A 26,111-nucleotide genomic window follows, 5' to 3' on the forward strand; every position below is an offset into this window, starting at 1 on the left:
GAATTTATTGCAATATTTCAGCCAAGAAATGAAGGTCTACGATAAGGTGGCAGCAAATACTTGTTTTTAATTTGGTTCCTGCTTTGTGTTGTCTATCTGCTTATTGAGGAGACAGTACTACAAGAGTTAAATGTGTAAATGGTGTTATTACTGAAGTAGTGATTTCAGATATAAGTGAAGCTTCATGAGGAAGGATGCAGCATTCAGAAGGCATGATGGGTTTGAAGTGTCTATGGGTTAGACCACTGCAGGTATGGATTAGCAGGTCAAAAGAGATGTCAAAAATGATTTTAAAAATATTCTGTATCACCATATAGAGATGGGAGATTTAATAGTGTGAGGGGATGAGATCTTAGTGGTGAAAGAGCGTAAATTAAGAAGAGTTAGAGGCATCAGACTGGAAGATCGGTGGAGCTTGTTCCCTATCTCAGGAATTTAAGCCTTAACTCTCTTGTTAACTACTGCTCTGTGTTGGTACCAGGTTTGTGAATGATCAAGCCACTGGCAGAAGATTTCTTTCTAAGAGTGAGAGCCTTCCCAGGGCTTTGAATCTGGTTAAGTGAAAGAATGGAGAAGATGGTAAATTTTAAGGAACCATCTGATGGATGTTATTAGGTCACAAAGTTGACATTCATAAAGCTAATAGGCCTATCGTTTATTGCAAACTACCTGAGGTCGGGTAAATTATTACCTGGATTAAAAGCCTGATGCTGACACTGGTTAACACTTGTTACTTACCTTTCTGAACCTAAATTTCTCCATCTGTAAAATAAAGTATACACACCTACTCAAGAGCCAAGCAGAGGGAATGAGATAACCTATATAAGCCACCTGTATAGCTGCTGTGCCAAGAAGCTGTTGAATAGGAGTTGGGCCTGGAAACTCTGACCTACCTCTTTAAGTTTTGTAATAAACCTTCCAGTTCTAACTAGTCAATGAATGACCCATTTTGATTCTCAGACCTGCCACTGCTTCCACCTATCTGAAAAAAAAAAAAAAAAAAAAAAAACAGGAATTTGAAAATCTGTTGTAGAAGTACATTTTATGTTTAGCTATTTTTTTTTCCTTCCTCTATGATCTGTAGGTATGGGGTGAAATGATTATATTGTGGTCACTTTAGAACGTTCACTCTGGGCATTAAGTAATTACAATTTCTTGAACTAACTGCCTTATCCTACAGCCTAGTACACTGACAGCTCGAATGTAGATTCTTGGGCATGCGTTGTTTTCTTGAGAACCTTTGGAATTCTAGCCATGTCTTGCTAATGATACTCACTTAGCCTCATCAAAGTCTCACTGATCTCTTTTCTGTACTTGAGATATTAAATGAAACTCTCTTTTGAGAATGTTTGAACTGGAAGGGGAGACTTCAGAATTCATTTAATCTACTTCATTTTATAGGCCACAAACTATTCATTTTAAGTTTGGTGTGCTCAAGATCTGATCACGTTTTCCTCTCTATTCTTATATCAGAGTTAAAAGAATGTTAGCTATGCACTTCGCGCTTACACATTAATATAGAGCCCAGACTGTAGGGAGAATTGGAGACTTGAAGTGGGGAAAGAAGATTGGGGAGCAGAATTACAGTGTGTTATATAGTACTGCAGCCCCTCGAGGGAGCTGTAATTAATGTGTGCAAGGAAAACACTGCAAGGAAACTAATTTAAAGAACATACTGAAACAATTTTCTCCCAGCTTTTCAAAACAAATCAAGAAAAAAAGAAGTCACCATCAAGTTTTGAGGAAGCATGAAGAATTCCAGCAGAAAGGAAATTTGTTGAGAGCCGGAGAAGGGGCTGCTGGTTAGAATGTAAAGCCTCTTTTAAACTTAGGCTTCCTCCACCATTTGTCAGAGCTCTGTGGTCCCTGATCCATTCATTAAGCATTTCACATGCATGTCACTCTCATTATGGGTCAGAGTTTGGTTACAACCCATTGACTGCTCTTTCTTTGCATCTTGGAGACTCAGTTCTTTATACCAGTTGATATCCCACTAGCCTTTCCTTTCTGCTTTCCTGCTTATCCTTTTTTATCCTAAGCTTGTTAGGTAACTTCAGAGTTTAGAATGCCTTGTGATGGCATGTCACTTGATATTGATGCTGTTAATTCCCTAGAGCGAAGTCTTCTCAACTTTTTGTCTACAACCCATAATAAGAATTTCATTTTCAATCCAACCCAGTACACACATACATATGTGATTGAAAATTAAAGTTTCATGAAAAAATACTGTGTGTGATATGCTTTGATACTTTTGCTTCTCTTCAACTCTATCTCATTTATTTAGGAACAAAAAGCATCAAAACTCATTGAAGAGGGCCATTTGATTCTCAGTTCTAATCACAATGAGTATGCTTCACACAGTGAGGTCTTCAGATCATCTGCAACAAATCACTTGAAGGTGTCTGGTCCCAAACCCTCCCCCAGACCTATTGAATGAGAGTCCGTATTGGCAACTTCTAGGAATACATAGTTTAACCAGTTCCTTGGTGTGGTTTTAAAGGTTAAAAACTAGCCCCAGATGTTAACATCTTAACATTATCTGCTCACAGAAAGCTATCTCCTTTGCTAGTTGATTTTTTTTTCTTTTGTATAGCTATCAATGGCTAGAGCAAGGGCTCTGATCACTTTTTTTCCCCCTTCTAGAGATAGGGTCTTGCCCTGTTGCCCAGGCTAGAGTGCAGTGGCATGATCTTGGCTCACTGCAGCCTCGGCCTCCTGAGCTCAGGTGCTCCTCCTGCCTCAGCCTCCCATGTAGCTGGAACTAGAGTGCATGCCACTATGTTGAGGTAACTTTTAAACTTTTTTTTTAAAGACAAGGTCTCACTATGATGCCCAGGCTGGTCTCTTGGCTGCAAGTGATCCTTCTACCTCAGCTTCCCAAAATGCTGGGATTGCAGGTGTGAGCCACCAGACCTGGCCAGGGTTCTGATCTCTGAATTCCCCCTTCTTCTTGCTGATAGAGATCAGCTCAAACATCTAGTAATACCTTACTATATGCCAGATGCTATTCTAAGTGTACTATATGAATTAAACCTCACAACAAACAATGTTTTGTATGTGGTACTATTAACCCATTTTACAGATGGGGAAACTGAGGCATGACGAAGTCTAATTTTTCTGAAATTACGTTGCAAGCAAATGACAGCACTGGGATTCAGATCTAGGCATTCTGACTCTAGAGCCCATAATCTTGACCAACACCCTGTCTAATTCTTCACTTAGCATGAAACGGGAGATAGTGATTAGCACAATTTGTCACTGAGAGTCTTAGGTGATTTCACTAACCTACAGCGTGCTACAGGAAGATAAATTATGGGGTCACTTGGTCCCATCTCTACTGCGTACCCATCCTTAACTCTAGGGATCTGATGATTACTCTTCCTCCACTTGTCTGTCTGTCTTAAGAAGGAGGGAGAGTAGCAGCTTTCTGCCGTTATCTCTAGCTTTGACTCATTGTCACCTGTGAGGCTAACATCACTGAAGCCTATAATAAAATTCAAATACTTCAAATACAGCAAACTTAATACTTAGTGATTATTATATCATATAACAAATGCTCTTATGGATCATTAAATTCATTATATCTAAATATTCAAATGATTCTGACCATACAAATGATTCTGACAAGACAAAGGGATAATTTATTTAAAGTATATATTTAGAGCAAAATGGCCTTCAGAAGTCATTACTAAGGAAACTTTGTCAAGTTTCCTGTTGGGGCATGCCAGCTAGTCTTCAAGGGAATTTTCTAGTATTTCTCCTAACACGTGCCACAGTAAGAGACCAATAAAGAAGAGTTGAATTCTGAAGAATGACTTCAGACAGTAATCATTGGAGGTGAATTGCGACTGTTGAACAGGCAGAGAAATAAGGAACAGATATCTGGTCAGAGGGTTCAACATATGTGAAGACTAAGGCATGAAGGATTATGTCGTCTTCAAGAGCTGGAACTGAGAGAAGGGAAAAAAAATCACACAATGAGACAAGGAAAGACTGAGTTGAGTTGAGAAGTTTCTTACAAGCTTACAAACTTGGGTCTGCTCTTCTCTGCACTCAGCTGTGTATGAAAGAGACCTGTCAGGATCTCACTGTGGGGGCTCATCTATGCCCCAAGTTTAAGATGCTTGCCCCAGATATACTCCAGAGTTTTAGATGGCTTTGGGCTTGCAGTTGGCTTATACACATAAAGTATCCAGAAGTACTTGCCAGGATGAGTACACAAATTCTGTCTCTCTTCTATAGCCCTGTTCAGTTAGGAATAAAGATGAAAATGAGGGTTGTGATAGCTGTGTGTGTGTGCACATGCGTGTATGTGTGTATGGCTGTGTGAGTGTGTTAGTGTATGCATCCTTGTGTGCATGCACTTAAATATACTTATATGTACATGATAGAAAGATCCATGTTTCAGACAGGAGACTAAGATAGAAAATTAAGTAGAAATTTTATAATTTTGTTTCTATTATTCACCTGCCATGTGTTTGTCTCAGTGTTTGAACTGAGAAATAGGCTTTTAGTTACTATGGATATGATAATGTTAAAACAAACATCATTTATGGATTGTACTTTATATCTCAAAGTTTTCCGATATCCTTATTTATGTATTATTTTAATTTTTTCTTAACCTATGAAAAAAGCTGGGTGCCATGGTTCACACCTGTAATCCCAACACATTGGAAAGCCAAGGCAGGAGGACTTATTGAGGCCAGGAGTTCAAAACCAGCCTGGGCAACATAGCAAGAATCCATCTCAACAAAAAATTAAAAAATTAGCCAGGTGTGGTGACACATGCCTGTAGTCCCAGCAACTCATGAGGCTGAGGCAAGAGGATCATTTGACCCCAGGAGTTTGAGGCTGTAGTGCGCTATGATCACATCACTGCATTCTTGCCTGGATGACAGAGTGAGACCCTGTATCAAAACATTTTTTAATTAAAAAAATTCCAAATTCCATATAAGACTATCCCTCAGTGTGCCTTCCCAGCTGCCCTACCCCGACCCTATGTCAGACTGTGATTTGTAGTACGTTTCTTCATATTTATTTTGAGTATTAATAATGTAATCTTATCATATTCACCCTGATAGGACACTGTAGAGTTCGTTTAATGAACCATCTTGGGGGAAGAATTAACCAACAACCAAGATTTGAATACAGCTTGGTCCTGGGCCTCCTTGGGCCATAGCGCAAGGCAGCTAAGTGGTGCTGGAATAATTTCTCTTTGTTTGGCTGCAGATACCGCATACTCTAAGCAATTTGCAGCCTTCCTTATATAAGAACTGTTTCTGAAAGGAAATTCCCCAAGTCCAGCTCTTCTGGTTATTTCCGTTTCAGCTCTGAAGCGCTTACTCTTTGTAGCTGAAATATGGAGAACTATTGTATTTTTTGGTTCCCTAACTCAGAGGAAACATGTGAGGAATTTGCTGTAATAACTGATCTGAGTTGGAGTGTTTGATTCCTGACACAGAGTGGAGGACAGCATTGTGAGGGGACATTTCATTCAAGATTGTTCTGTTAAGCGGGAGGGAGGTGAGCTGCTCACAGTCTATGTCAATGAGAATTTCCCTCAGGATATTTAGTGTGTGGTGGTAATGCATATTTAAGCTTACCTATAACAATGTTTGCAAAATCCCCAACTTGGAATAGAACTCTAGATCATAGTGGCCAAAGAAACTGACTTTGCTTGTAAGCAAGTTGGATCAAGATCTATATGAGAGCTTTGGGGCTAAGAGAAATAAAGCATTGTCCCAAGAAGGAAGACTTTGCCTTGACAAAACATTCTCTTACAATGTGATTCTCCTAAGAAACCATAAAAGAGCAGTTAGGGATCCATCCATGCATCTTAATATTTGAAGAGTTTCAGACTGACTGCATGTTTGACAGCTATAGGAATTTTATTTTTATAAGAATTTATCTATAAAAATAAAAGGATATCTACTATCTCTAAATCTATATATCTGAGTTTTAAAAATATAGCTTCTCTTTAGCTTTTGCTAGCATATGCTGTCAAACTCCTTCATGCTGCCAGACTCATCCAAAAATTAATTCTTCTAATGCATGCCATATTTCATGTTGTTTTGGCTGCTTTGTACATTCTGAAGAAAACAGGGAAGATAATGGTTTCCTTTTCCAATTTAACATATACATGCGATAGAGAAATGTAAGGATGTTGCACTCCCAGAGGATCAAACCTAAAATGACAATAGATTCGACTGATTTTTTTAAAAAAGAATCCTACTTTATGTAATCTGGACAATAAGGCACACATGGTTGGATTAAAAATATTGTGTTTTTAAGATCTCTTTCTAATTCTTACTTTATAACCATAAAGAAATGAGGCTATGTGTTGTTGCAAGAAGTCTTATTGCAAACACATGCATGTGCATGTTTGTGTGTGATTTGTAAATTTAGCTCTAGAAAGGTGTAACAATAAAATGGAATTGAATTTAGCCATGGCTCTTACGAGCGTGAGTAAAGTATGCATGTGGAAACCTAAGATGTTAATGAAATCAGCATAGACTTTAATGGCATTCTGGTGTCTTCAAAAGATCGCCACCAAATAAAGCTTAATGTGTCAAAATGGAAACCCCAAGTAAGAGAAATGTGGGAAGAAGTTCAAGGAACAGAAACTATTTGGGGAAGATTATTTGAATGTCTTCCAAAACCTTCGAGAAGCATTAAGCTCAAGCTCAGCCCTTTATCTTTGACAAATACCACACTGTGTATCTGCTTGTTATTTCGTGGTCCTGTTGCTCCTGTCAGCTTGTTAAATGGAACTCTGGTTTCAGTCAGATGAAAATGTGGTAATCTCTGTGCTTTGCTCGCCTCAGCATCCGAGGAGCGGCTGTACCCGACTGTGTGAGGCCGCCCAGTGCCAAGGGTAACCACTGGCACCTGCACTGACGGCAAGCAGTCTGCAGCAACAGATTGAAAATGTTCTTTTCAGATCTTTAGATTGGAACTTCAGCTTTACTTTTAAAAGTTTTATGTCCACAGCATGGTTGACAAAATAAATTACTAAACCAATTGCTTTGGGAGCTTCCAAGCTGTGACATTAAGGTAGCTGCGAGTCATCATTCTTGATGAAGGAGCAGCTTCAGAAATTGTGTGCATCTGACGGAGGTTTGGCAAAGTGTGTAAGTCTGCAGACCTATGGTAAACAGGTCTCATTTCTAAGCATTTATTTTCAGGAAGGGAAAAAAAGAGCTGTCCATTCTCAATTTCAGACTTATTTTAAATTACTCACAGGGAAATGGGTACCCCATTTAATGGCATTGTTTATTCTCACAGAGAAATATTTGCAGTGAAAATGCAAAATACCATTTCTTTTCTCTGCTGAGGCTCCTCATCCTATGGTGCCCACTTTACTCTCCCAGCAGAGAATGGAGAAAAGCACCAAAGGCAGCATCATGAAACGCAGGGCTGTTAATTCCCAACTCCGTCAGAGTTCTGCCCTCCTTCCCATTTGGGGAGCTGAACTGAGCCATTAGAACTTTCCTTTTACACTCCCTCTAGAATACAAGTCCTGACAAAATTAAAGGGCTTTATACCCCTAAAGCCTCAGAAATTCTACAGGGTACGGTGAGGGTAGGGGTGGGGTTGAAGGGATGAGAAATTCATAGGTTAAAAACAAAAACTTGGGAGAAAAATCCAGGCTCTGCCAGTTACTATCAGTGGGACCTCAGCTAGTTACTTAGACATCTGGCCCTCTGCTTACTTGTTTGTGAAATAGAAATGATCATATCTGCCTCATGTGCTTGCTGGAAACATATAAAACAAGATAACTTCAGGAGCAAAGTGATTTATATCTGCAATGTTGAAATGGATAAAAAACAAAATAGATATGTGAGTGCATAGATGATAAATATGTCATAAAACAAAGGCAGCAAAGTGTTAGCAATTGTAAGGAGAGATGTGGGTGTATGCATGTTTGTTATATAATTCTCTCAACTTTTCTGTGCATTTGAAAGCATCTTAATCAGGAGGAAGCGATTTAGAAGGGCAAATCTTTTCCATGTAAGTATAATTCCCGCATTCCCTGCCTCTAGTTAAATTCCAGATGTAGGCACATGGCCATACTGAACCTCAGCGGAGAATGGAAAAAATATACATCTTTTTCATGGACCACTGTCAGCCCAACAAAAATTTAGAAATTTTGTTTCCAAGGAAGAGAGATATTGGGGAAAAATAGGCACCTTGATTGGTCATGCAGACTTAACTCTGTGGCACATACTACATGCCAAATAACAAATGGTGCCATTCCTATTAAGGAAGGGAAGTAATGCCTGCCCCTTTTCTTCCTCGGGGTGGAGTGTCCTGCCAAGTCTCCTGTCCTTTCCTGGGTGTCCCAGGGGGCTTATTGCTTCCATCCCTGCTCAGATGGTTTTGCATTTCCGTGGCAGCATTTTACTCCACCCTCCATTGTGCATCCTAGATTCTCTCCAGAACCCCTCCCAGCGGAGGCCTGAGGTTAGCTTTTGTGTGACATCGGGTCTCTATTCTTCCATGTATTTAAGCTCAAAATGTTTCCTTATGGGGAATTTTCTCTTAAAAGTCTTCAATATTGTTAACTCTTTGAAACCACTGCTGTGTGAAGGCAGCTGATTGTTCCATTGTGGGTCCCACAGGAAGAAGTTCTGTTGTCTATGGTTCCTCCTCATTGCCTTCTTGGTGGGCATCCCCTATGAAGCAATGCAGGGAGGACTCCATGATAGTGCAGGCACTTGGCCTTTGATTTCCATCCATGGAACTCCCTCCACCTGTCTATGAGAGAACTGTGTTGTGGAAGCTCACCGGGAACCCTATGGAAGACCAACACATAGAATGGGCAGAGGAAGACAAACCTCCAAAACACACCGACTACAACAAATACAGGACAACAGCAATAACATTGAGAATAGGAAGCTCATCATGGAGGAGAACCAGGACAGACATCCACGAAACCCAAAAGAAGAAAAAAATTCAAGAAAGACTGGTCAATTGCATCTAAAGCTACTCAGTGACTAAAAAAGATAAGGGCTGGTTGTTGTCCTTTAGTTGGTGATTTAACGAAGAGCCATTCCAGGGAAGCAGTGAGGGCGAAAGTCAAATTTCACTAGGATGAAGATGACAGACAGGTAAAGGAGGGAAGAGAGTAACTGTGTAGGAATTCAGCAGCAAAAAGAAGGAGAGGTTTGTGGTCACAAGGGTAATGCGGTATAGGGAAGGATTCTGTTTCGTTTTTGTTTTTGAGACAGGCTCTCGCTCTGTTGCCCAGGCTGGAGTGCAATGGTGCAATCTTGGCTCACTTTAGCCTCGACCACCCCAGGTTCAGGTGATCCTCCCACCTCAGCCTCACGAGTAGGTGGAACTACAGGCACACACCACCATCCCCAGTTAATTTTTGTATTATTTTTGTAGGGATGGGTTTTTGCTATGTTGCCGAGGCTGGTCTCAAACTCCTGGGTTCAAGCAATCCACCTGCCTCGGCCTCCCAAAGTGCTGGGATTACAGGCATGAGCAACTGGGCTAGAAAAGGTTTTTCATGATGAGAAAGACTTGAGTGTGATCAAATGCTGATAAGAAGGGACCAGAGAAGAGGCAGAAGTTAATGATACAGAAGAGATAGGAAGTAGCTGCTAGAGAGAGGTTGCTTAGAAAGAAGGTAAGGTACCATCCAGGCAACTGGAGGAGGGATTGGCCTTGGCTAGAAGGATTCCTCTCACATTGGATAGGAGAGTAGGCATATGCCATGGTTTGCATGTAGGTCAGCTGGCACAGGGTAGAATTGTTACTGCTGTATTTAGTAAATGTATTCCTCTAAAGTCATCTGCAATCGTATCACATTAGCCCTTTTTGTGACACTGTGTTTTTTTTTTTTTTTTTTTTTTCTGGAGTTTATTAGCAAATGACAAACATTTCATTACCAGTTCCTGCTAAACAATGTCTCCTCTATCCCACACTTACGCATTTCTGAAACCAAATTCAAGTCCTAACATTTATTTTCACTGAAGGTCATACTATTAGATTTAGATCATGTTTCCAATTTGTCAAAATCTTTTTATATTTTAATTGAACTCACAACACATCACTGATGTGTTTCAGTCTTGTGTTACCCATACATTAAACAATCAGCTGTATGTCTTCGTTTAAAGAACTGTCTTTAGCTCTATTTTACTTTTATTTCATCAACTACTCTCTCCCCCAACCCCCTGAGACTCAAGGGAAGAAGGATTAAACTGAATGCTTTGATGATAACTGATAAAGCCTTCTGTCCTAAGGAGTCCTCCCAAATTGGATTAAGAGGATTCATTTGTGTTTTGCGGTGTTTATATTTGAGGAAGACAAGGATGTGAAAACTCTCACTCTCTCTGTGTTCATTCTCACAAATAGATGGATACCGTCACTTTTCAAGGCTTGTCCATCTGGAATGCATCACAAACACATTGCTGGGAAAGTAAAAGTTCCAGAAAGAGCTTCGTTTTCCCCTGGAACTGTGAAATTGAGTGGCCTAGTTCCCTCCTCCATGTTGTTGTAAATTCACAGGAGTGTAATATAAGCTACATTTTTAACCATTTGGGATAGCTTATGATTGAATAATGCTTCCTGCCAGACATGTTTTCCCTTTATTTATCAGTTACTTTTCTCTCTAATTTCAGCAACAGCAATTGCTGATTATGAAAATGACTCTAATTGTTCAACCTCTCATAACCACATTTAACTACCAAAAACAATCTATCTGCTACTTTGAAAAGCAGTTAAACAAGCAAGCAATTTATTCCTGCCTTCTTGCAAGCAACCAGGAACAGGGCCGTGTTCTCTTTGTTCCTTGCACTGCTTTGGAACCATGAGTGCCTCTTTCTAACTTGAATCAAAATCTGCTTGTTCCTAACTGCTGCCTTTGCAATCAGTAATTTGACTCAGTGGGCTTAATTCAAAGCAGGCACTCACATTCTTTAGACTCTTTGTCAGTCTTCCAGGAAATCAAGTTGAACAACAAAAACAAACAAACACCGGCCCTAAATTAAACCAGATAGGGAGGAAGAAACGTCAATGAATGATGAAGCAAAATAACAAGAAGAGTCAGGAGAAATAAATAGAAACCATTTCAAGGCTCCACCTGCCGTGGCCCCATTAGCCCCTCCTTTACCTCCCTTTCCTAGAGGAAATCAAAGCAACTCCTATGAGCAATCATTCTAGTCAGCTTCCAGACTTCCAGAGCCTGCTGAATCTAGCTCCTCCCACCCTGCCCCCAGCGGGTGAGCACACCTGGGATCGCTGCAGGCTGACATTGCATCGTGATTTCTCTGCATCTCTAACAGCCGGCAGCCCTGCAGAAACCTCTTCCCCTTGCTGAAATAAAGTAGATGAATTAATTCCCTTTTGAGTTAACCCCCGCCTGGTTCCCCTCAGTAACTACTGGTACTGGGATAGAGAAGGAGTTGGCAGCTCTCTTAGAAAACCAGATAGTTTTCCTTCTTTGTGATGTGCTCAACTTTCTCTTGCCCCAGGCTTGAAAATACATGCCCTGTCTTTAACTTTCCTTGTGTGAATAACCAGGGCTCAACAAGGTAATAGTTGGGTTAAATTGTTACAGAGGCATTCCAAATCTAAAACAGAGATGTTCCCTGGTAAATCTGATTTTATCTAATGTTTCCTAAATGTAAATAGGCCAGAGGGTGTTCCTTTCTGAATACCCTTTAACCAGATACGTTGGAAATCTATTATGTATTATTTTAATTTCGTTAAAAATTTCTCAGGTTTTAAGTGTGATTTCTTTGCGCTCTCATTTAATTTTTTCTTCTTTTTAGAATAAATTATTGAAGACAGAACTTTTTCAAGGTATTTATAGATATATCTGAGGTATTCATGATTTATATAAAGTATACAGGTGAAGAGTTACCTTCTAGTATAGACCTTAAGCATGTTATCATAGCTATGTGCAGTAAAGGTGATATTAAGTTTATTTAATATTGCTACCATTTCTTCTAATCCTTGAATTTTCTCTGGAATAAAGCTGCAGTGTAATGAATGAGATTAATAAAAATAGAAGGGTTATGTGTAACTGGAAAATGGGGAAATCACTTTGTTCATTTATGAAAGAATATTTAATTGGGGTTCCTCCACACATGCACATTAGGAAAGTCACTTGTTCTTTAGGTTTAAAAATAATAATTTAACTTCAAACAATCCTTAACTCTTCAAAATGTTTAAGGAATTAAGGGCAAAAAACCTAGATATGTTCCACAACTTTGGTGACAATAAACATGAAATATGGAATCCAATTTTTGAAGAATATAGCCAGTCATCCCTTTAAACCACAACCATTTTTACATAATGTATAGAATTAAAAAACACTGGTGAATCAACTCTGTGCTGTGATGTATATTACCAGTCTATTGGATCTGTGTATTGGGTGTTTGGGGAGCATATTGACATTATGGGCAATGCAGTTATTTCCCATGACATTTTAAAAATCCATTTCTGTATTACATATTCCAATCTAGTGAAAATTACATCTACTCTATTTAGATTTGGCATCTAACACTTTTTGGCCATGGCATGTGATGTAATTTAAACTGCTCATGTACATTTAGGCGGAGATTGATTTATGGACGTCTTTGCCTGAGACAAGCACAATTTAAATTAATTCTTATTGATCCAGAAACATTTAAGATTGGTTTTGAAAATTCTCAAGAATAGAGAGCTTTGGATACATTTGAGCCATTTTGCTAAGCATAATTGTCATGTATATAAAAGCATGAAACTGTTAACACTTATCCTTCTTTGCCTTGGCGTCTTTGTTAGTCATTGCATACCTAAAGGCTAATTTCTGCTCCAGATGCTGTGATGTCTGCCCAGCTGGCCCAGCTGTTAGGATATATGCTATTTGCAAATGGCAGCATAAATAGCATATCCAGAATATTTTGCAGGCTGGGGCTTTGCCATTAAAGGCTAAGATATATTTAGTGTCAGGGATAATTGTTTGGTATATTGTAACCAGAATGGAGCTGACAGAATGCCAATAGGTCTAGCAGAGTGACTCATAAAATAGTCAAATGAAGAAATTATTTACTCAAACATTTTCATATTAGCATGTAATGTGCACTACAAATTGGATTTCCTGTGAATGTACAATCATTGTGTGCAGAGTTTGTAAAGGTGTCTGATATTGCAAATGTATCATTTAAGAAGACCAAATTGCATCAGATTCTCTAACCAAGTCTCTTTTAGCATCTAAAGGAGTAATCTTCTAATTATTTTCTGATTGCAGGATAGCCTTGTTGGAAATGCTCAACTTCGAGTTGGGAAGAGCTGGGTTCTAAATTCTAGCAATTTCTATGATGACCCGGTGACATTAAACAAATCTCCCATCTTTCCTAATCTTTTCTATTTCTGGTTTCTCAGTTTATGATATTGAAGATACCTGCATTTTAACTGTTTTTGTGTTTTGTCAAAGAAAGGTGCTTTATACATAGTCTAGGTCTATTTGCTTTTCAACTTTTCCCGAAGATCTTCTGTCTTTAGATGTATAGTTTTTTCCTGCTTTTCTTTTTTGTATGTATCTGTTTTTAGCTACCTAGGTATTCATAAGGTGATTAGAATGCAACGGTTACATGGCTTCTTAACCACCCCTAATTTAGACAAGCATTTCTAAGTAGGACTTCTAATATTCAAGGCAAAGAATATTCTAGAACTCAGAAAGTTTGTTTTTATATTCCAAATTATTTTATTGTTACATCTAAAAAACAATGGTGTCTGCCCTTATCTGATTCTGGATGCTGCTAAAATATACTGCTGGACAGAAATTTGATTCATTAACTTTTTTGGATTTTAACCTTTTAACAGTGCAGTATGTCCATTGAATCTACAGCTTTACCGAAGCCCTTGACAAGGCACTGGTATCCACAAGGAAAGGCGAATGTTGATATACAGTGACTGGAACTGATTTTTATCAATGTGGATGGTACCAGACTAAGAAAATTATCCATCTGGGCCATGTAATCTGTCTTTCCAGAAAATCACTGAACTACATATCTAATAACACAGTCAGTGAGACAATTTCCTTTTATTGAGTAATTTCCTCATTTGGTAGGGATTTTAAAAGCCTAGGGGCATTTTGAGCATATGGTTCAGGAACATTATTTTAAAATGTGAATTATCAATAGAATTTCAATACAATCAAAGTAAAATAACTTACTTCCTAAGTGTTACAAATATAAGCAGGATATTTCTACAAAGGCTGTTGCTTTTGAGTCAGAGTTAGGAGCTGGAGATTAAAAGATTTTCTTCAGCATTGTTAAAGCAGGGTGCATCATTCTCAATTGCCAGCGGTCAATTCTCTCTAGACACAGTTGATCGCTCCTCCCACATGAAACAATTTCTTCACTTGAATTCCTCCAACCTCGCTGGCTGTTTCTTCCCAATCTCTTTTGCTGGTTCCCAATTGTGTCACTCCCCACTCATTACTGAAGAGCCCTAAAGTTCAGTCCTTGAACTCCTTACCTATCAACAATCATCCTTGCTTATCTCAGCTAGATTCCGGGCTTTGTATACTGATCAATTACAAATTTGTATCTCCAGCCCAGACTTGTCTGCTGAATTTCCAACTTGTACATTCTGCTGCCTACTCAGTATCTCCACTTGGATTTCTAGTAAACATCTAAAATGTGTCATCTCCAAAACTGACTTTCTAATTTAGCACGACACTTACTTTCAAAAAATACATGCACACCTTCTGTAGTTTCCTGCCTCTTAGGTCACAGCAACTCTATTCTTCCACAGTTCAAGCCAAAATTTTCGGTGATCTCCTTGACTACCCTGTTTCTCTTGCTTTCTCTATAAAGTCTCTTAGAGAAAATCTTGTTAGTGCTACCTTCAAAATATCATGGTGTGAGTTCAAGCAATGTACTTTTTCTTTTCCTTGCATACTTACTCCAGTGGTCTATCTTGTTGAAATATCTAAGATAGGTGATGGCATGGGCCTCCAGGGCCACTCTTAATTATAGGCCTTGTGCCTCAGGGTTTCCTAGGCTGGCGGGGAGGGGGGCGGGGGGTGGAGGGTGGGAAAAGAGAAGAACCTCCATAAAGGTAGAAAATGATTCATCTTATATTTCTCTGCAACTTTTTCACCAGTGCTCAGACTGAGAAAAGATGATGACTGGTGGTCATTAAAAAGTTAATTTTCCATTTACGAGCAACCCTCTTTGGGTCTTTGAGGTCATATATAGACCATGATGAGCAAATTATCTTATAGATTGTATCTATTTTCAGCTGTTATAAAAGTGTTTTAAATTAAACCAAGGCTATTTTTAGTTTTTGGAAAGTTAGCTTATAACAAAAATCTTGCTTTTTCATAAAAAAGTTAAGCATATTAAAAAACAGAAAAATAATACCATATGGAAATAGAGTTGGCTGGGTGTGGTGGCTTGTGCCTGTAATTCCAGCACTTTGGGAGGCTGAGGCGGGTGCATCACTTGAGGCCAAGCCTGGCCAAACATTGTCTCTACTAAAAATACAGAAATTAGCCTGGCGTGGTGGTACACGTCTGTAATCCCAGCTACTGGGAAGGATGAGGCATAAGAATCGCTTGAACCTGGAAGGTGGAGGTTGCTGTGAGCCGAAATCATGCCACTGCACTCTAGGCTGGGTGACAGAGCAATACTTTGCCTCAAAAAATAAAAAATAAAAAAAAGAAAGAAAGTAGAGTTAAATACCACAGATATAGGAAGTCTAGACAATATCAAAGGAATAAGATGATGCGATTTTGAACTAGGAAAGGGTAGATGAGATCATTTATTTATCTAAGATCTTTTGTATAGATAAGCAGAGTAAACAATCACCCTTATATATGTAGCTCTTCAGTCTGCACCAAGACACTGTCCGAGTGGGAAACAGGGAGACTCAAGCAAATATCCTGTTGGTGTTGTCTCTTTATCCTACTTTAAAAAACACTAGGATCTGGACTGTGAAATCTGAGAGCAGTCTCTGAAGAGACACAGATGAAAGTGAAAATGCTGCTCTATTTTCTATCACCCAATTTCTTGTCACAGTTACTATCATTAAAACATATTAAAAACATGGAAAGGGCTGAAAGGGAAGCTACAAATCTAATAAGATTTGTAATATAAATAACCCTCGGTATGTTTTTATTCCCGATTGCCTTGCCTCCTTAGGCTCTGATATTTAAAGATTGGGTTAAATATCTCCTTTTCTGTGTATAAGGTATTGGCACAATTTTTTTTTTTTCTTATTCACTTCTCATCAGGCAGGTGGTTGAAACTACGTAATGCTTGTCTTTTATGGCCACTTTCAGAGAGAATCATTTTCACCAGGGGACGATCTCCTGTGTTTTTTGTTTTGTTTTGTTTTTTTACCCTTTTCTCTCAATCTCATCTCAAAGATAAATGGGAGTTAACAACTCTGGTTAAAATTATGCTCATTTTCAAATGCTTTCTTTATACTTTTTAGCCTTCCATAATATAAATAATATTGTGGTGCTATTGTAATAACAAATCCAGGAAAAAGAAACACCTTACTGTCCCAGACTGATCTTAGTTTCAGAAAACTCTACCCTCAGATAGTGGTTATACATAATACTTATTCCACTGCACCCAATCACCAGGGTGCTATTTTGTAATGAGAAGTCCAGAGAATTTTCTGAAGGCATGACTTAATCATCAAATTACCAGATTTTAAAAGGCTATTACATGTTTCTATCTCTGTTCATTGATTCTGCATGAGTCATCATCCTTGGAAAGGAAAATGACATTTCCCCCATTGGAAATTGGCAGAATACATACAGAAGGCTTAACTTCTAAAGTTCTCTGCATATGGGGCTCTTGAGCTGTTATATCCTCTAGAAACCTTGGTCATTCAGATATTTGTGATTTGTATAGCGTAGAATGTACTTCACCAATCTTCCTTCTCCACAGAGTATGACAACATTCTCTACTGCGTTCATATGACCTTTTTATGTTTATTGTACAACAGTATTTGCATTTGAATTGGTACCTTAAATTATAATCTCTAAACAAGATTTCTTGGTGCATTTCATTGGAACAGATTCAAAGAAAGAGATACAGGATAGGATTATCAATGGCCTGGCTCACAGGGACTTATACAATATGTTCCTGACCTCTCTGGTGGAGTTTAATGGAAATGGCTTTGGAGACAGGAAATACTGGGTTCCAGCCTTGTCTCTGTGGCATACTTACTCCATGAATTTAGGCAAGTTATTTGTCTCTTCACATGGTCATTGAGAAAATGAAATAACAAATCTGTATCAGTAAGGCACCTGGGACAGGTAGCCTCTTGATGGATGTTACTTTTCTTTTTCCCAGGCTGTCCTGTTGCCATCTTCACACTTTTGCCTAAATGCAGAGTTTGTTTGTTTGTTTGTTTGTTTTTTAATAGCTAGGGCATTATTTAATCATTTTTGTTAATTGAGAAATATCTGAAGCAGTTTTTAAAAAAATAGGGAGCACTGGCCAGGTGCGGTGGCTCACACCTGTAATCCCAGCACTTTAGGAGGCTGAGGCAGGTGGATCATGAGGTCAAGAGATCAAGACCATCCTGGCCAACATGGTGAATCCCCGTCTCTACTAAAAAATACAAAAAATTAGCTGGGTATGGTGGTGCGCACCTGTAGTCCCAGCTACTCAGGAGACTGAGGCAGGAGAATCACTTGAACCCGGGAGGCAGAGGTTGCAGTGAGCCGAGATTGCATCACTGCACTCTAGCCTGGTGACAGAGCAAGACTCCGTCAAAAAAAAAAAAAAAAAAAAAAAGGAAGCATTATGTTTGAGTGCTCAAGCAGTTTTAGTATATGAACAAGTCAAACTCAATGTAGTCATGCCAGAGACATTAGCTGCATGTGTGGGAATGAGAGTGGAGTGTCACAGGAGGCTGAAATCAGAGCCAACCCAGAGTGTTGAACATGATTTCAACTCTTCCAATTGACATGATATTTTTTCCCTTTTTGAGGAGGAAAAAATGCTCTAGCTTGCTATATCTTGTGTTTGCCACCTGTATAGTGGGCTGCAAAAGCAGGGGGTGCGGGAGCCAAAGGCAATGGCTAATTAGAAAAGTGTATTTGAAATGTCTTGAATGCTTCAATAAATAAAATTAACTGACACTACAGCCTTACCAAATTGATGATAATTATATTGGGCTTCCTGTGATTCCAGTGAATGTGGGTTTTAACTAAATACACCCACCTTATTGTCAGTTCATCCTTGCATTATTGTGGGAGAAAAACTTCCAGTGTTCAATTTCTTGTATTGTCAGTCATACAACTTAAATTTGTAATTTCAGTATAATCTTGCCTTCTCCTGCCTATTTACAACTTCCTGAAAACATATCGAGTGTGGATCCCGTACGTAAGTGAGATTGTCTTCGCTAAGAGCTTCTTGCAATCACAGGAAAAGGGGAAAAAATGTTGTTACAGCTGATCATTGCCAGAAGGTGAAAGTTCAAGAAGTAGAGAAAAAGAAGATTGTAGCATGTAATCAGAGTTCTTGGTTGCATGCTACAGAATCCATTCTATGTAGTTTAATCTGGGAACAATGCAGCCAGGGATGACACCTCAAAAATGCCCAGCCTCAACACTAGACTGTCCTAGCAGAAACACTACTGCTGCTATTACCCACATATTGTCACTTACGACATTAAAGTCCAGGGGCCAGAAACTCTGGCACAGCTCCTCAAGAGAACCAGATACTCTGCCGCCATGCTTTCTCCCAAGGAGCCATTCTTTCATGCAGCTAATAATTTGTGTTGCTTGCTTTCACCTTCAATATTCACACATTTGGGTTGGCTTGGTGGCTCCACATTCATTACAGGCTAGCTCCTGGGGAACTTGGGAAATGTAGTTTTAGCTTTTTGTCTTCTATAGTATAGCAATCAAAGTAAGCTAGAAGGGTGTTGGAATAGATGCTGGTTGAACTGCTTGTTAGTATCTGCTCCTGATGGAATTGAACTGAAAGATGTTACAGGTGTTTACTCCTCAGTGGTCCATGTTGGAATGTCACTTTCTGTTTTCAGAAGCTTATTACTATATGTAAAAAACAACAATGACAAAAACTATTGCTTTTTTCTTCTGCACTTGATCAAAATTCTGTTTAGGTATCCACATTTTACCATTATATGTATTCAACAGTGCAGAATGCTGGTGACCAGTTTTACTTGTTAACCAAGGCATGGCTGAGTCCTCAGAGACTTTTAATTTGACTCCATTCTTAGGATGATGTGCTGCATTTTCTGCAATGGCACCCACTGGGGTGCAAAAGAAAAACTGGATTTTCCAGGTTAAGCAGAAACATGTATGCCATACTAAACTCTGAATAGACACATTCATGCATCTTCTTGTCCACCAGCTGCAGGAACTCAGGGGTTTTACTACTTCATCCTTTTATGCCCAACACCCCATCAGCTCCAGAAGCAGCTTGGCTGCACGCCAATGTCAGTGTAGAATTATCATTCTATCCTCACGGGTTCATATCCTTTGTCAAGTCACCAAACCCTCAGAAATCTTGATGAGTCATCTACCTAGATGTTTTTGTTCATTTGTAAGACTAACTTGTACAGAGTTTTGAGATTTCTTAAGATTTTAGAGCTATAAATAAATCATCAATTAAGGATTTAGAATTCACTAAGAATAAAAGCTTTAAAAGGTCGTGATTTGAAAGATATGCTTAGTGCTGGAAGGTGTTTAAGGGTCAACTATTCTGACTTAGAGGAAGATAAAGCAAGTAGTAGGTAAGGGATTTGCCAAAAAATTACATAGCTGGTTAATATCAACGCTGAGATAGAAACTCAAGTCCACTGCCTGCTGGACGGGGAATGTTTCAAAGGTGCTTGATACCAAAGCATAGGTCCTAAGTCCTCATCATCCTGTATGAAGCATGCACATGATGCCACATGGTAGCTGAGGCCGTGCTCTGAAGGATGTCCACATGAAACAACCATGAAAAATCATATAATATGGGTTACATTCCCAACCCACATCTTCTCAAATTCACTAGAAGGTGTCCATTTTGTTGACAAAACTGAATTTGAAGTATATGCAATAAATGACACCAACATTATTTTTATGGCTAAAAGTACTTGAAGAGCACGCTTCCTGTTTTTAATCACTAGCGTTCCTTTAGCTGCAGTCAGCCATATTTGTTGCTTACATTATAAGCATGTTTTTGTTTGGTTTGCTCTAATTCTTTGCCCTCTTAAGGGAAAAGCAAGGGAGGTTTATGAAGGGCCTTAAAATGAGAGAAACTAATTAATTGCTGACTTTTTATATTTATCAGCAAAGGAAAACATTTCTCTACTCTCATAACGCTTCTGACACCAAATGTGCGGATTTTCTACACATTACAATTCTCATACCAACTAGGTGTCCTATAATTTAATTCAGTTCTGGCTCTGGAGTTAGCACAGACCCCACAGTTTAAGGAATCAGTCCCACAGACTGCTCCACTTCAGATGGTGATCATAAGCCTGGGCTTCCTATACTTCTTACTGACAGGCTATAAATCAGAGGTTTCTCACGATTCCCTCAAGTTCAATAATTTGTTAGAATGGCTCACAGGACTCAGGAAGACACTTGACTCACCATTGTCAGTTGATTATAAAGCACACAACTGAGAAACAGCCAAATGAAAGAACGAGGTATGTGGGAAGGGCCGTGGGGAATCCACGTCCTCGCTGGGCTCGCCACCCTCCCCGCACCTCCATGTGTTCACCAACCTAGCAGCTCTTGGAACCCCTTTATTTAGAGTTTTTGTGGGGGTTCCATTACATAGGTGTGATTGATGACATCACTGGCCATTGGTGACTGGACTCATCTCCAGCCCCTCTCCCCATCCTGGAGGAGGGAGAGTAGAGCTGAAAATTCCAACCTTTTAGTCACATGGTTGGTTCCTCTGGCAAGGGGCTCCCATCCTCTGAGTCACCTTATTAACGTAAACTCGGGTATGCTTGAAAGGGGCTTATTAAGAGTAACAGAAGATGCTCTTCTCACCCCTATCACTCGGATAATTCCAAGAGTTTCAGAAGCTCTTCTGTCATGAACAGAAAAATTCTCCTGTCACCCCATCACTTAGAAATTTACATGAGTTTGCTGGGCGCGGTGGCTCACGCCTGTAATCCCAGCACTTTGGGAGGCCGACACAGGCGGATCATGAGGTCAGGAGATCGAGACCATCCTGGCTAACATGGTGAAACCCCGTCTCTACTAAAAATACAAAAAAATTAGCCGGGTGTGGTGGCGGGAGCCTGTAGTCCCAGCTACTCGTGAGGCTGAGGCAGGAGAATGGTGTGAACCCGGGAGGCGGAGCTTGCAGTGAGCCGAGATTGCGCCGCTGCACTCCAGCCTGGGTGAGAGAGCGAGACTCCATCTCAAAAAAAAAAAAAAAAAAGAAATTTACATGAGTTTTGTGTCAGGAACCAGGGCAGAGGCCAAATGTATATTTGTATTAAGTCACAATCAATACGTACTTTTTAAAAATGTAAATTTATGTATAAATGAAAATAACTACATTTCTTGCTTTCACAAACTTTGTTGTCAATGTGGAATGATTTCTCACCAGTTTAAACACAGCTGAGTTCTTACATAAGGAAAAATGGGAAGCAGAGGTTAAAACATGTATATTAACTGTGGTGTTCTGAGTGTAGACTCTGGAGTTCAACTATCCAGGTTTGACTTCTTCCATTTCTGAGCTATGAGGTCTCAGGCAAGCTACTTGCCTTCTCTTTACTTTAGCATTTCATCTATAAATTTAGTATGTCACAGGCACCTAACTTTTAGCATTGTTGGGAGATTGAGATGGTGCATGTCAAATGCCTGCCATGACACCTTCTCAGAGCTGGTACTCAATAACAGTATTAAACATTTTGTCTGGGCACAGTGGCTCATGCCTGTAATCCCAGCACTTTGCCAGGCTGACACCAGAGGATCACTTCAGGCCAGGAGTTCAAGCCAGCCTGGGAAACATAGGGAGAGCCTGTCTTAAAAAAAAAAAAAAAAAAAAAAGTCTATCTCCTGTTTCCATGTTTTCATTCATTTTTTAAGTAATTTTTTTTTAATTATGGCAATTTTTTTAAGTAAAAAAAACCAAACAAAAGCCAGGCACAGTGGCTCACATCTGTAGTCCTAGCTTCCCAGGAGGCTGAGGCAGGAGGATCACTTGAGCCTAGGAATTCAAGGCCAGCCTGGGCAACAGAGTGAGACCCCATCCTTAAAAATATATTTTTTTAATGTATGGAGCACCTACCAAGTCCCAGTCACTACTGTAGGCACTGAAGGCACAGAATTGATAGATGAGGTCCTTATTCTAGTAGAACTATGAAAATTTTCTTATTCAGAATAAAATTTAGGAAGCAACCAGAAAACACAGATAGACACTGTCATGCCAGGCCCCTGTTGATTCCAACAGGGAGGCTCGGTAAGAGACCCGGAGCCAGTGAATGAGACATAGGGTTTATAGAAGACTTATATACAGAGCATTCCCAGAATGGGAGGCTGGATAGGAAAACCACTACCATTTGTAAAAAGCATGCATATTATATAGCATGTTCACTTAGCAATCTTCACCAAGCAACCTTCCTTTAACCCAAAACAAAAGGCCCCTGATCCCTGTATAGTCTGCATTCCAAATGATAGGCCAGGGGTTCAGATGTTCTTCATAGATGAGGAGTGAATCTCCAGCTTGACCACTCCTGGATTCTTCTCAGGGTATGCTTGAGTTATTGCTGTTAGGTGCGTCTGCCATACAGACCCATAGCATGATTTTCTCTAAGAAGCTTTGTGATGCATTTTGGTAAACGTTGTAAAGTTTTAAGTGGACTTCAATTAATTTTTAAAAAGTAAACATACATGAATAAATATCATCCCTCCCACATAGCTTTAAATTACTTCTGATATGTCCTCGATTAAAAAAATCAAAGGGTCAGTCAGGTGTGGTGGCTTACACCTGGCGTGTAATCCCAGTGCTTTGGGAGGATGAGGTGGGAAGATCACTTGAGGCTATGAGTTCAAGACTAGTCTGGGCAACATAACAAGACCCCCATCTCTTAAAAAAAAAAAAAATTAGCTGGGTGTGATGACACATGCACATGCCTGTAATCCCAGCTACTTGGGAGGCTGAGCTGGGAGGATCACTTCAGCCCAGGAGTTCGAGACTGCAGTGAGCTATGAATGTACCACTGCACTCTAGCCTGAGCAACAGAGTGAGACCCTGTTTCTTAAAAAAAAAAAAAAAAAATCCACCAAGCAAACCAGCAAAAAGTTAATAATCTAGGGCTTTACCTACCTGGTACGAAATAAAGGAAGCATAATAGAGAAAGTTCTCAGAACTGGCTGTGCCCCTGGTTCCGGGTGGGCAAACTCTCTATGACTTATATAACCTTCCTCACTTGCTTGAGAGAAGGGAGTTGCTGGCAGTTCTTGTTAGAGGTTTTGCAGAAATTGCCCACAGCTGAGCGTTTCTAATTTAGAGTCATTGTTCCAGTGAATGGAAATGAGCTGAAGGAACAGCCGTGACACTCACTTTCAGCTAAGCAAGGAGACCTGCCCTGGGAACAGGCGGAGTGAAAAGCCCAGTCCTGAGCGTTACCCAGCTCCTTTGACCTTTTCTATCCAGAGCTACATCTCTCTTTCCCTCCTTCCTCCTGCATCACAAAAAAACCTATTAAAAGTTATCCATCTTTCTTCTTTGAGCATGGGAGTCCATACAAACACTTCCATTTCACATATACCCAAATTCCAAGTGATCCTGAAAGAACATTTAAAGTTGAAGTTTTTTGTTTTGTTTTGTTTTTTTGAGATAGAGTCTCAATCTGTTGCCTAGGCTGGAGTGCAGTCACACAATCTCAGCTCACCACAACCTCTGCCTCACAGGTTCAAGTGATTCTCCTGCCTCAGCCTCCCAAGTAGCTGGGACTACAGGTGCGTGTGCCACCATGCCTGGCTAATTTTTGTATTTTTAGTAGAGATGAGGTTTCACTATGTTGGCCAGGCTAGTCTCAAACTCCTGACCTCCTGATCTGCCCGCCTCGGCCTCCCAAAGTGCTGGGATTACAGGCATGAGCCACGGCGCCCAGCAAACTCATGTAAAGTTGAAGTTTAAGTGGCAGAGAGAATGCTGTGCTGATGAAATTTGGATAATTATATAACTAATTTCTGGCAACATTGTAATATGATGCCAGGGTGTCTTCTTTTATATAGACAAAATATATTGTTGAGATTTTTAAATAAGTATTAACAAAATAGAAAGAGTAGTTTTCAGAGAAAAACTCTTTTAATGTAACCTTTTTTTTTTAACCACTTCCATGAGAAATTTTCAGGGTTGTCAACATCATGCTTCATGGCTTTTGAAATCTGGACTTTAACACAAAATCCCTTTATACATACTGGAAATTATTGTGCTTTTTGGATAAGATTGAGGTCTTATTCAAAATTCTTACAATCATAGAAACAGATAACACACTATCATTATCTGTGACAAGAGGATAGGAATGGGAAGGATAATTAAAATGCTAGCATTGGCTCTTTCAAATTGTGTTCTCTGAATCTTAGCACAGAAATAAAATATTAGAATTTTAACCTCTAAGATATATTTTTAAAGTTTTTGGCTGGGTGTTGTGGCTCAGGCCTATAATCCCAGCACTTTGGGAAGCCAAGGTGGGTAGATCATTTGAGTCCAAGAGTTTGAGACCAGCCTGGGCAACATAGAGAGAACTCGGCTCTAGAAAAGATAAAAGATGAGATGGGAAGATCGCTTGAGGCCAGGAGATTGAGGCTGCAGTGAGCCATAATCATGCCACTGCACTCCCACCTGGGTGACAGAGTGAGACCCTGACTCAAAAAAATAAAAAATAAAAAAAGTAAAGTTTCTATTGGAGTAAGTCATTCAGTGTCTCAAACTTTCATTTTAATGCCATAATTCAACTTTAATGGCTCTTTGTAGACTAAAATTAATATCTGCAGAAAATAGCCATTTAAAATAACTTACTATTTATAGAAAAATAACATAAGGCACTTGTCATTTATTGAAGGTAATGGTTTACTCTGAAATTTGTACAGTGAGGATTGGAATTTTTATTTGTATTTATTTAAAACATACTTATTTTGTTCTAGGGATGCTCTTTATAGGTGATAACTCATTCAATCATCATTACCTATGAGAAAGGTATTATTATTTTTTTTTTACTTTACAGTTAAGAAAGATCAGGAACTCAGAAAGGTTAAATAACTTGTCAAGTTGCACAACTGATAAGTAGGTAGAGCCAGGACTTAATTCCAGGCCATCTGGCCCTCAGAGTTCCTGCTTATGCCCCCATGCACTGGTGCCTCTTGCAGCACGTCAAAGAGTTTACCAAGACGAATGAGCTCAGAAATTTGAACATCTAACCAGCCATCTGTCTGCCCTTCTGGTCCTTCCAGGATATCAATGTTTCTTATAAAATGGACATAAATTCCTGATGAGACAAGATTTGTATGGAGAGCCATGGGACTGTCACGCCTATTCTAGACACATAATAAAGCAAGAGAAGAAGGCCACATTCTCATTAAGTGAGAGCATAATGAGAGCAGCAGCATAGCTGCTCTTTTTTACAAGCAGCTATGAAGCTATAATCCTATGCACCTTCAACCCGTCTCCCCATGAGATCAGACCATCAATTGTGGTCTCAGCAAAAACAACACATCTAAATGAGAAAAAAAATCAGAAAAGGTTTAACAGGCTGGATATGGTGGGTCATGCCTATAATCCCAGCACTTCGGGAGGCTGAGGCAGGTCAATCACTTGAGGTTAGGAGTTCGAGACCAGCCTGGCCAACATGGTGAAACCTTGTCTCTATCAAAAATACAAAAATTAGCTGGGTGTGGTGGCATGCGCCTGTAATCCCAGCTACTCAGGAGGCTGAGGCAGGTGAATTGCTTGAACTCAGGAGGTGGAGGTTGCAGTGACCAAGATTGTACCACTGCACTCTAGCCTGGGCAACAGAGTGAGCCTCTGTCTCCAAAAAACAAAATAATAATAAAATAATAAAATAAAAGGTTTAACAAAGGGACTCTCTGGAGAAGATTTATGTAGAGGGACTGTGACCTTCAGTTGAAGACAGACCTCCAATAGAGAGGGCTG

The 26,111-nt window shown here is 39.6% G+C and overlaps 1 protein-coding gene and 1 long non-coding RNA gene across 10 annotated transcripts in view; one reads left to right on the plus strand and one right to left on the minus strand.

Moving 5' to 3' along the window:
* The window catches only part of LOC104003528 (uncharacterized), a 45,300-nt gene extending 24,554 nt beyond the window's left edge, over window positions 1-20,746 (minus strand). The window contains exon 1 of the long non-coding RNA XR_001712367.2: window positions 20,582-20,746. This is a non-coding gene — a long non-coding RNA (uncharacterized LOC104003528). The remainder of the gene's footprint in view (window positions 1-20,581) is intronic.
* MACROD2 (mono-ADP ribosylhydrolase 2) overlaps window positions 1-26,111 on the plus strand; it is a 2,047,165-nt gene that overhangs the window by 906,439 nt on the left and 1,114,615 nt on the right. The gene's annotated exons all lie outside the window — the stretch shown is intronic.

The sequence above is a fragment of the Pan troglodytes genome, chromosome 21, assembly GCF_028858775.2.
Source record: "Pan troglodytes isolate AG18354 chromosome 21, NHGRI_mPanTro3-v2.0_pri, whole genome shotgun sequence".
In the NCBI taxonomy this organism is placed as follows: domain Eukaryota; kingdom Metazoa; phylum Chordata; class Mammalia; order Primates; family Hominidae; genus Pan; species Pan troglodytes.